This window comes from Pan troglodytes, chromosome 23 (assembly GCF_028858775.2).
Source record: "Pan troglodytes isolate AG18354 chromosome 23, NHGRI_mPanTro3-v2.0_pri, whole genome shotgun sequence".
In the NCBI taxonomy this organism is placed as follows: Eukaryota; Metazoa; Chordata; class Mammalia; order Primates; family Hominidae; genus Pan; species Pan troglodytes.
Window position 1 is genome coordinate 10,764,961 of NC_086016.1, and position 13,044 is coordinate 10,778,004.

Sequence of the window (13,044 nt, forward strand, 5' to 3'; positions counted from 1 at the left end):
GGTCACACAGGTGACAGACCCTTGTCTCTCATCTGCCTAAGGGGGCATTGTGACATCACAATTCTGCACTGGTCACCCAGGTGACAGACCCTTCTCTGTGATCTGCCTAAGGGGGCATTGTGACATCATAACTCTGCACTGGTCACCGTGTTGCCAGATCCCTGTCTGTCGTCTGCCTAAGAGGGCATTGTGACATCATAACTCTGCGCTGGTCACCCAGTTGACAGAGCCTTGTCTGTGATCTACCTAAGGGGGCATAGTGACATCATAACTCTGCGCTGGTCAGCCAGGTGACAGACCCTTGTATGTGATCTGCTAAGGGGGCATTGTGACATCATAACTCTGCCCAGGTGACCCAAGTGACAGACTCCTGTCTGTGATCTGCCCAAGGGGGCAATGTGACATCATACCGCTGCACTCTTCATCTACGTGACAGACACATGCCTTTGATCTGCCTAAGGGGGCATTGTGACTTCATAACTCTGCATGGGTCACCCAGGTGACAAGCCCTTGTCTGTGAACTGCCTAAGGGGGCATTGTGACATCATAACTCTGCACTGGTAACCCAGGAGAAAGGCCCTTGTTGTGATCTGCCTAAGGTGACATTGTGATATCATAACTATGCACTGGTCACCAAGGTGAAAGACCCTTGTCTGTGATCTACCTAAGGGGGCATTGTGACATCATAACCCTGCACTGGTCACCCAGGTGACAGACCCATGTCTGTGATCTGCCTAAGGGGATATTGTGACATCATAATTCTGCACTGGTCACCCAGGTGACAGAGCCTTGCCTGTGATCTGCCTACGGGGGCATTGTGACATCATAATTCTGCGCTGGTGACCCAGATGACAGACCCTTGTCTGTGATCTCCCTAAGAGGGCATGGTGACATCATAACTCTGCACTGGTACCCCAGTTGACAGACCCTTCTCTGTGATCTGCCTAAGGGGCCATTGTGACATCATAACTTCGCAATGGTCACCCAGGTGACACACCCTTGTCTGTGATCAGCCTAAGGAGGCATTGTGTCATCATAACTGTGCACTAGTCACCCAGTTGACAGACCCCTGTCTGTAATCTCCCTAAGGGGGCATTGTGACATGATAACTCTGCTCTGGTCACCGTTGGGACAGACGCTTGTCTGTGATCTGCCTAAGGGGCATTGTGACATCATAACTGTGCACTGGTCACCCAGGTGACAGACCCTTGCTGTGATCTGCCTAAGATGGTATTTTGACATCATACCTCTACACTGGTCACCCAGGGGAAAGACCCTTGTCTGTGATCTGTCTAATGTGCCTTGTGACATCATATCTCTGCACTGGTCACCAAGGTGACAGACCCTTGTCTGTGGCCTGCCTAAGGGGGCATAGTGATATCATAACTCTGCACTGGTCACCCAGGTGACAGACCCTTGTCTCTGATCTGCCTAAGGGGCATTGTGACATCAGAAGCCTGCACTGGTCACCGTGGTGACAGACCCTTGTCTGCCATCTGGCTGAGGGGGCATTGTGACATCACAACTGTGCACTGGTCACCCAGGTAACGGACTCTTGTCTGTGATCAGCCTAAGGTACATTGTGACATCATAACTCTGCACTGGTCACCCAGGTGACAGACCTTTGTCTGTGATATGCCTAAGGGGACATTGTGATATCACACCTCTCCACTGCTCACCCAGGTGAAAGACCCTTGACTCTGATCTGCCTGAGTGGTCATTGTGACATCATAACGCTGCACTGGTCACCAAGGTGACAGACCCTTGTCTGTGGCCTGCCTAAGGGGTCATTGTGACATCATAACTCTGCACTGGTCACCCAGGTGATAGAAGCTTGTTTGTGATCTGCCTAAGGGGGCATTGTGACATCATAACACTCCACGGGTCACTCAGGGGACAGAACTTTCTCTTTGATATGCGTAAGGAGGCATTGTGACATCATACTTCTGCACTGGTCACCCAGTTGAAAGACTGCTGTCTGTGATCTGCCTAAGTGGTCACTGTGACATCATAACTCTGCACTGGTCACCAAGGTCATAGACCCTTGTCTGTGATCTGCCTAAGGGGGCATTGTGACATCATAACCCTGCACTGGTCACCCAGGTGATAGAAGCTTGTCTCTGATCTGCCTAAGGGGGCATTGTGACATCACAACTCCCCACTGGTCACTGTGGTGTCAGACCCCTGTCTGTGATCTGCCTAAGGGGCCATTGTGACATCATAACTTCACAGTGGTTACCCAGGTGACACACCCATTTGTGTGATCTGCCTCTGGGGGCATTGTGACATCATAATTCTGCACTGGTCACCAAGGTGACAGAACCTTGTCTTTGATCTGCCTAAGTGGGCACAGTGACATCATAACTCTGCACTGGTCACCCTGGTGACAGACCATTGTCCGTGATCTGTCTAAGGTGGCATTGTGACATCATATCTCTGATCGGGTCACCCAGGTGACACACACTTGCCTTTGATTTGCCTAAGGGGCATTGTGATATCATAATTCTGCACTTGTCAACCAGGTAACAGCCCCTTGTCTGTGATCTGCCTAAGGGGACAGTGTGATATCATAACTCTGAACTGTTCACTCATGTGACAGAACCTTGTCTGTGATATGTCTAAGTGGGCATTGTGACATCATAACTCTGCACTGGTCACCGTGGTGACAGACCCTTGTCTTGATCTTCCTAAGGGGCCATTATGACATGAAAATTCGGCACCGGTCACCCAGGTGACAGAACCTTTCCTGTGATCTGCCTAAGGAGGCATTGTGACATCATAACTCTGCGCTGGTCACCCAGATGACAGACCCTTGACTGTGATCTGCCTAAGGGGGCATTGTGGCATCATAACTCTGCACTGGACACTCAGGTGACAGTCCCTTGACTTTCATCTGCCTAAGGGGGAATTGTGACATCATAACTACACATGGTCACCTAGGTTATGAGCCCTTGTCTGTGATCTGCCTAAGGGGACATTGTGATATCATAACTCTGCACTGTTCACTCATGTGACAGAACCTTGTCTGTGATCTGCCTAAGGGGGCATTGTGACATCATAACACTGTTCTGCTCACCCTGGTGACAGACCCTTGTCTCTGATCTCCCTAAGGGGGCATTGTGACATCATAACCCTGCACTGGTCACCCATGTGACAGAACCTTGCCTTTGATCTGCCTAAGGGGGCATTGTGACATCATAACTCTTCACTGGTCACCCAGGTGACAGGGCCTTGTCTGTGATCTGCCTAAGGCGGCACTGTGACATCATAACTCTGCACTGGTCACGCAGGTAACAGGCCCTTGTTGTGATCTGCCTAAGGGGACAATGTGACATCATAATCCTGTACTGGTCACCTAGGTGTCAGAACCTTGCCTTTGATCTGCCTAAGTGGGCATTGTGAGATCATAATTCTGCACTGGTCACCCAGGTGAAAGACCCTTCTCTGAGATCTGCCTGAGAGGGCATTGTGACGTCATAAATCTGCACTGGTCACCCAAGTGACAGACCCTTGTCTTTGATCTGCCTAAGGGGGCATGGTGACATCATAACTCTACACTGGTACCCAAGTTGACAGACCCATGTCTGTGATCTGCCTAAGGGGCCATTGTGACATCATAACTTGGCAATGGTCACCCAGGTGACACACCCATGTCTGTGATCTGCCTAAGGAGGCATTGTGACATCATAACTGTGCACGAGTCACCCAGTTGACAGACCCCTGTCTGTAATCTCCCTAAGGGGGCATTGTGACATGATAACTCTGCTCTGGCCACCGTTGGGACAGACCCTTGTCTGTGATCTGCCTAAGGGGCATTGTGACATCATAATTGTGCACTGGTCACCCAGGTGACGGACCCTTGTCTGTGCTCTGCCTAAGATGGTATTGTGACATCATACCTCTACACCGGTCACCCAGGGGAAAGACCCTTGTCTGTGATCTGTCTAATGTGCCTTGTGACATCATATCTCTGCACTGGTCACCAAGGTGACAGACCCTGGTCTGTGATCTCCCTAAGGGGGCATTGTGACATCATAACTCTGCACTGATCGCCCAGCTGATAAATGTTTGTCTGTGATCTGCCTAAGCGGGCATTGTGACATCATAACTCTGCACTGGTCACCGTGGTGACAGACCTTTGACTGTGATCTGCCAAAGTGGCCATTGTGACATCGTAACTCTGCAATGGTCACCCTTGTGGCAGACCCTTGTCTGAGGTGTGCCTAAGGGGTCATTGTGACATCATAATGCTGCACTGGTAACCCAGGTGACAGAACCTTGTCTTTGATATGCCTAAGTGGGCACTGTGACATCATAACTCTGCACTGGTCACCCTGGTGACAGACCATTGTCCGTGATCTGTCTAAGGTGGCATTGTGACATCATATCTCTGATCGGGTCACCCAGGTGACAGACACTTGCCTTTGATTTGCCTAAGGGGCATTGTGATATCATAATTCTGCACTTGTCAACCAGGTAACAGACCCTTGTCCGTGATCTGCCTAAGGGGGACTTGTGACATCATAACTCTGCACTGCTCACCTGGGTGACAGACCATTGTCTGTGAACTGCCTAAGGTGGCATTGTGACATCATATCTCTGATCGGGTCACCCAGGTGACAGACGATTCTCTTTGATCTTCCTAAGGGGGAATTGTGACATCATAACTCCACATGGTCACCCAGGTTACAGGCCCTTGTCTGTGATCTGCCTGAGGGGGAATTGTGACATCAGAACTCTGCACTGGGCACCCAGGTGACAGGCCCTTGTGTGTGATCTGCCTAAAGGGGCATTGTGACATCATAAATCTGCTCTGGGCACCCAGGTGACAGACCCTTGCCTGTGATCCGCCTCAGGGGGCATTGTGACATCATAACTCTGCACTGGGCACCCAGGTGACTAGCCCCTGTCTTTTATGTGCCTAAGGGGTAATTGTGATATTATAACTCTGCACTGGGAAAGCAGGTGACATGCCCTTGTCTGTGATCTGCCTAAGGTGGAATTGTGACATCATTACTCTGCACTGGTCACCCAGGTGACAGGCTCTTGTCTGTGATCTGTCTAAGGGGGCATTGTGACATCATAACACAGCATGGGTCATCCAGGTGACATTCGCTTGTCTGTGATCTCCCTAAGGGGGCATTATGACATCATAACTCTGCTCGGGTGACCCAAGTGACAGACTCTTGTCTGTGATCAGCCTAAGGGGGCACTGTGACATCATAACTCTGCACTGGTCACCCAGGTGACAGGCCCTTGTCTGTGATCTGACTAACGGGGCATTGTGACATCATAACTCTGTACTGGGCACCTAGGTGACAGGCCCTTGTGTGTGATCTGCCTAAGAGGCCATTGCGACATCATAAATCTGTTCTGGTCACCCAGGTGACAGACCCTTGCTTGTGATCTGACTTAGGGGGCATTGTGACATCATAACTCTGCACTGGTCACTCAGGAGACATACCCTTGTATGTGATCTGCGTCAGGGGGCATTGTGACATCATAACTCTGCACTGGTCACCCAGGTGACAGACCCTTTTCTGTGACCTGCCTAAGGTGGCATTGCGACATCATAACTCTGCACTGGTCACCAAGGTGACAGGCCCTTGTTGGTGATCTGCCCAAGGGAGAATTGTGAAATCATAACTCTGCACCGGTCACCCAGGTGACCCACCCTTGTCTGGGATCTGCCTAAGGGGGCATAGTGACATCATAACAATGCACTGGGCACCCAGGTGACTGGCCCTTGTCTGTGATGTTCCTAAGGGGTCATTGTGACATTATAACTCTGCACTGGGAACCCAGGTGACATGCCCTTGTCTGTGATCTGCCTAAGGTGGCTTTGTGACATCATAACTCTGCACTGGTCACCCAGGTGTCCGGCCCTTGTCGGTGATCTGACTAAGGGGGCACTGTGACTTCATGACTCTGCACTGGGCTCCCAGGTGACAGGCCCTTGTCTGTGATCTGCTTAAGTGGGCATTGTGACATCATAATTCTGCACTGGGCACCCAGGTGACATGCCCATGTCTGTGATCTGCCTAAGGGGGCATTGTGACATCATAACTGCACTGGGCACCAAGGTGACAGGCCCTTGTCTGTGATGTGCCTAAGGGGGCATGCTGACATTATAACCCTGCACGGGTCACCCGGGTGACAGGCGCTTGTCTGTGATCTGCCTAAGGTGGCATTGAGGCATCATAACACTGCAGTGGTCAGCCAGCTGACAGGCCCTTGTCTGTGATTTGCCTAAGCGGGCATTGAGACATCATAACTCTGCACTGGGCACCCAGGTGACAGGCCCTTGTCTGTGATCTGATTAACGGGGCATTGTGACATCATAACTCTGCACTGGGCACCCAGGTGACAGGCCCTTGTGTGTGATCTGCCTAAGGGGGCATTGTGACATCACAAATCTACTCTGGGCACCCAGGTGACAGACCCTTGCCTGTGATCTGCCTTAGGGGGCATTGTGACATCATAACTCTGCACTGGTCACCCAGGTGACATACCCTTGTATGTGATCTGCGTCAGGGGGCATTGTGACATCATAACTCTGCACTGGTCACCCAGGTGACAGACCCTTGTCTGTGATCTGCCTAAGGTGGCATTGTGACATCATAATTCTGCACTGGTCACCAAGGTGACAGACCCTAGTCGGTGATCTGCCCAAGGGATCATTGTGACATCATAACTCTGCACCGGTCACCAAGGTGACCCACCCTTGTCTGTGATCTGCCTACGGGGGCATTGTGACAACATAACACTGCACTGGGCACCCAGGTGACTGGCCCTTGTCTGTGATGTGCCAAAGGGGTCATTGTGACATTATAACTCTGCACTGGGAACCCAGGTGAAATGCTCTTGTCTGTGATCTGCCTAAGGTGGCATTGTGACATCATAACTCTGCACTGGTCACCCAGGTGACAGGCCCTTGACGGTGATCTGACTAAGGGGGCACTGGGACTTCATGACTCTGCACTGGGCACGCAGGTAAGAGGCCCTTGTCTGTGATCTGCCTAAGGGGGCATTGTGACACCATAAATCTGCACTGGGCACTCAGGTGACAGGCACTTGTCTGTGATCTGCCTAAGGGGGCATTGTGACATCATAACTCTGCACTGGGCACCCAGGTGACAGGCCCTTTTCTGTGATGTGACTAAGGGGGCATTGTGACATCATAATTCTGCACTGGGCACCCCGGTGTAATGCCCTTGTCTGTAATGTGCCTAAGATGGCATTGAGACATCATAACTGCACTGGGCAGCCAGGTTACAGGCCCTGGCCTGTGTTCTGCCTAAGGGGACATTGAGACATTATAACTCTGCACGGGTCAACCAGGTGACAGACCCTAGTCTGTGATCTGCCTAAGGGGGCATTGTGACATCATAACACTGCACGGTTCACCCACGTGACAGGCCCTTGTCTGTGATCTGCCTAAGGGGGCATTGTGACATCATAACACTGCATGGGTCATCCAGGTGTCATTCGCTGGTCTGTGATCTGCCTAAGGGGTCATTATGACATCATAACTCTGCTCGGGTGACCCAATTGACAGACTCTTGTCTGTGATCTGCCTAAGGGGGCAATGTGACATCATAATTCCGCACTGGTCACCCAGGTGACAGGCCCTTGTCTGTGATCAGCCTAAGGGGGCACTGTGACGTCATAACTCTGCACTGGTCACCCAGGTGACAGGCCCTTGTCTGTGATCTGACTAACGGGGCATTGTGACATCTGAACTCTGCACTGGGAACCCAGGTAACAGGCCCTTGTGTGTGATCTGCCTAAGGAGGCATTGTGACATCATAAATCTGCTCTGGGCACCCAGGTGACAGACCCTTGCCTGTGATCCGCCTCAGGGGGCATTGTGGCATCATAACACGGCACTGGTCACCCAGGTGACAAACCCTTGTCTGTGATCTGCTTCAGGGGGCATTGTGACATCATAACTCTCCACTTGTCACCCAGGTGACAGACCCTTGTCTGTGATCTGCCTAAGGTGGCATTGAGACATCATAACTCTACACAGGTCACCAAGGTGACAGGCCCTTGTCGGTGATCTGCCTAAGGGAGCATTGTGACATCATAACTCTGCATCGGTCAGCCAGGTGACCCACCCTTGTCTGTGATCTGCCTAAGGGGGCATTGTGACATCATAAATCTGCACTGGTCTCCCAGGTGACAGGCTCTTGTCTGTGATCAGTCTAAGGGGGCATTGTGACATCATAACTCTGAACTGGGCACCCAGGTGACAGGCCCTTGCTGTGATCTGCCTAACGGGGCATTGTGACATCATAACTCCGCACTGGGCACCCAGATGACAGGCCCTTTTCTGTGATGTGACTAATGGGGCATTGTGACATCATAATTCTGCACTGGGCACCCAGGTGACATGCCCTTGTCTGTGATCTGCCCAAGGGGGCATTGTGACATCATAACTCTGCACTGGGCACCCAGGTGACAGGCCCTTGTCTGTGATGTGCCTAAGGCGGCATTGTGACATTATAACTGTGCACTGGTCACCCGGGTGACAGTCCCTTGTCTGTGATCTGCCTAAGGTGGCATTATGGCATCATAACACTGCAGTGGTCAGCCAGCTGACAGGCCGTTGTCTGTGATTTGCCTAAGGGGGCATTGTGACATCATAACTCTGCACTGTGCACCCAGGTTACAGGCCCTTTTCTGTGATCTGCCTAAGGGGGAATTGTGACATCATAACTCTGCACTGGGCACCCAGGTGACAGGCCCTTTTCTGTGATGTGACTAAGGGGGCATTGTGACATCATAATTCTGCGCTGGGCACCCAGGTGTCATGCCCTTGTCTGTGATTTGCCTAAGGGGGCATTGAGACATCATAACTGCACTGGGCAGCCAGGTTACAGGACCTGGCCTGAGATGTGCATAAGGGGACACTGTTACATGATAACACTGCTCGGGTAACCCAGGTGACCGTCCCGTGTCTGTGATCTGCCTATTGGGGCATTGTGACAACATAACTCTGCCTTGGGCACCCAGTTGACCTGCCCTTGTCTGTGATCTCCCTAAGGGGTCATGGAGACATCATAACTCTGCACGGGGCAAGCAGGTGGCAGGCCCTTGTCTGTGATCTGCCTAAAGGGGCATTGTGACAACATAACTCTGCACTGGACACCCAGGTGACTGGCCCCTGTCTGTGATGTGCCTAATGGGTAATTGTGACATTATATCTCTGCACTGGGAAACCAGGTGACATGCCCTTAACTCTGATCTGCCTAAGGTGGCATTGTGACATCATAACTCTGCACTGGTCACCAAGGTGACAGGCCCTTGTTGGTGATCTGCCTATGTGAGCATTGTGACATCATAACTCTGTACCGGTCACCCAGGTGACACACCCTTGTCTGTGATCTGCCTAAGGGGCATTGTGACATCGTAACTCTGCACTGGTCAACCAGGTGACAGGCTCTTGTCTGTGATCTGTCTAAGGGGGCATTGTGATATCATAACTCTGCACTGGGCACCAAGGTGACAGGCTCATGTCTGTGATCTGCCTAAGGGGGCATTGTGACATCATCACTCTGCACTGGGCACCCAGGTGACAGGCCCTTTTCTGTGATGTGACTAAGGGGGCATTGTGACATCATAACTCTGCACTGGGCACCCAGGTGACATGCCCTTGTCTGTGATCTGCCTAAGGGGGCATTGTGACGTCATAACTCTGCACTAGGCACCCAGGTGACAGGCCCTTGTCTGTGATGTCCCTAAGGGGGCATTGTGACATTACAACTCTGCACGGGTCACCCAGGTGACAGGCCCTTGTCTGTGATGTGCCTAAGGGGACATTCTGACATCACAAAACTGCAGTGGTCTGCCAGCTGACAGGCCCTTGTCTGTGATTTGCCTAAGGGGGCATTGTGACATCATAACTCTGCACTGTGCACCCAGGTGAGAGGCCCTTGTCTGTGATCTGCCTAAGGGGGCATTGTGACATCATAAATCTGCACTGTTCACCCAGGTGACAGGCCCTTGTCTGGGATCTGCCTAAGCGTATACTGTCACATCATATCTCTGCACTGGGCACCCAGGTGACAGGGCCTTGTCTGTGATCTGTCTAAGGGGGCATTGTGACATTATAACTCTTCACTGGGCACCCAGGTGACAGGCCCTTGTCTGTGATCTGTCTAAAGTGTCAATGTGACATCATAACTCTGCACTGGGCACACAGGTGACATGCCCTTCTCTGTGATCTGCCTAAGGGGGCATTATGACATCATAACTCTGCTCGGGTGACCCAAGTGACAGACTGCTGTCTGGGATCTCCCTAAGGGGGCAATGTGACATCATAACTCTGCACTTGTCACCCAGGTGACAGGCCCTTGTCTGTGATCAGCCTAAGGTAGCATTGTGACATCATAACTCTACACTGGTCACCCAGGTGACAGGCCCTTGTCTGTGATCTCACTAACGGGGCATTGTGACATCATAACTCTGCTCGGGTGACCCAAGTGACAGACTGTTTTCTGGGATCTGCCTAAGGGGGCAACGTGACATCATAACTCTGCACTTGTCACCCAGGTGAGCCTCCCTTGTCTGTGATCTGCCTAAGGGGCATTGTGACATCATAACTCTGCACTGGTCTCCCAGGTGACAGGCTCTTGTCTGTGATCTGACTAAGGGGGCATTGTGACATCATAACTCAGTACTGGGCACGCAGGTGACAGGCCCTTGTCTGTGATCTGCCTAAGGAGGCATTGTGACACCATAAATCTGCACTGGGAACCCAGGTGACAGGCACTTGTCTGAGATCTGCCTAAGGGGGAATTGTGACATCATAACTCTGCACTGGGCACCCAGGTGACAGGCCCTTTTCTGTGATGTGACTAAGGGTGCATTGTGACATCATAATTCTGCACTGGGCACGCAGGTGTCATGCCCTTGTCTGTCATTTGCCTTAGGGGCATTGAGACATCATAACTGCACTGGGCAGCCAGGTTACAGGCCCTGGCCTGTGATGTGCCTAAGGGGGCATTGCTACATTATAACTCTGCACGGGTCATCCAGGTGACAGGCCCTAGTCTGTGATCTGCCTAAGGGGGCATTGTGACATCATAACACTGCACGGGAAACCCAGGAGACAGGCTCTTTTCTGTGATCTGCCTAAGGGGGCATTATGACATCATAACTCTGCTCGGGTGACCCAAGTGACAGACTCTTGTCTTTGATCTGCCTAAGGGGGCAATGTGACATCATAAATCCGCACTTGTCACCCAGGGGACATGCTCTTGTCTGTGATCTGCCTAAGGGGGCATTGTGACATCATAACTCTGCACTGTGCACCCAGGTGACAGGCCCTTGTCTGTGATCTGCCTAAGTGGGCATTGTGATATCATAACTCTGCACTGGGCACCCAGGTGACAGGCCCTTATCTGGGATCTGCCTAAGGGTATATTGTCACATCATAACTCTGCACTGGGCACCCAGGTGACAGGCCCTTGTCTGTGATCTGTCTAAGGGGACATTGTGACATTATAACTCTGCACTGGGCACCCAGGTGACAGGCCCTTCTCTGTGATCTGTCTAAGGGGTCAATGTGACATCATAACGCTGCACTGGGCACCCAGGTGACATGCCCTTCACTGTTATCTGCCTAAGGGGGCATAGTGATATCATAACTCTGCACTGGGCTCCCAGGTGACAGGCCCTAGTCTGTGATCTGCCTAATGGGGCATTGTGACATCATATCTCTGCACTGGTCACCCAGGTGACAGGCCCTGGTCTGTGATCTGCCTAAGGTGGAATTGTGACATCATAACTCTGCAGTGGTCACCCAGGTGACAGGCCCTTGTCGGTGATCTGCCTAAGGGAGCATTGTGACATCATAACTCTGAACCGGTCACCCAGTTGACAGACCCTTGTCTCTGATCTGCCTAAGGGGGCATTTTGACATCATAACTCTGCATTGGTCACCCAGGTGACAGGCTCTTGTCTGTGATCTGACTAAGGGGGCATTGTGACATCATAACTCTGTACTGGGCAGGCAGGTGACAGGCCCTTGTCTGTGATCTGCCTAAGGAGGCATTGTGACATCATAAATCTGCACTGGGCACCCAGGTGACAGGCACTTGTCTTTGATCTGCCTAAGGGGGAATTGTGACATCATGACTCTGCACTGGTCACCTAGGAGACAAGCCCATGTCTGTGATCTTCCTAATGGGTCATTGTGATATCATAAACCTGCACTGGTCACCCAAGTGACAGGGCCTTGTCTGTGATCTGCCTAAGGGCGCATTGTGATATCATATTTCTGCCCTGGGCACCCAGTTGACAGGCACTTGTCTGTGATCTGCCTAAGGAGGCTTCGACACATCATAACTCTGCACTGGTCACCCAGGTGAAAGGCCCTTGTGTGTGATCTGCCTAAGAGGGCATTTGACATTATACGTCTACACTGGGCACCCATGTGACAGGCCCTTTACTGTGATCTCCCTAAGGGGACATTGTGACATCATATCTCTTCACTGGGCACCCAGGTAACAGGCCCTTGTCTGTGATCTGCCTAAGGGGACATTGCGACATCATAACTCTCCACTTTTCACCGAGGTCACAGGCCCTTGTCTTTTATCTGCTTAAGGGGGCATTGTGACATCATAACTCTGCACTCGGCACCCAGATGACAGGCCCTTGTCTGTGATCTGCCTAAGGGGGCATTGTGACATCATAATTCTGCATAGGTCACCCAGGTGACAGGCCCGTGTTTGTGATCTTCCTAAGTGGTCATTGTGATATCATAATTCTGCACGGGTCACCCAGGTGACAGACCCTTGTTTGTGATTTGGCTAAGGGGGCATTGTGACATCATAACTCTGCACAGTTCACCCAGGTGACAGACCATAGTCTGTGATCTCTCTAAGGAAGCATTGTGACATCATAACTCAACACGGGCCACCCAGGTGAGAGACACTTGCCTTTAATCAGCCTAAGGGGGCATTGTGAAATCATAAGTTTGCACTAGGCACCCAGGTGACAGGAACTTGTCTGTGATCTGCGTAAGGGGGCATTGTG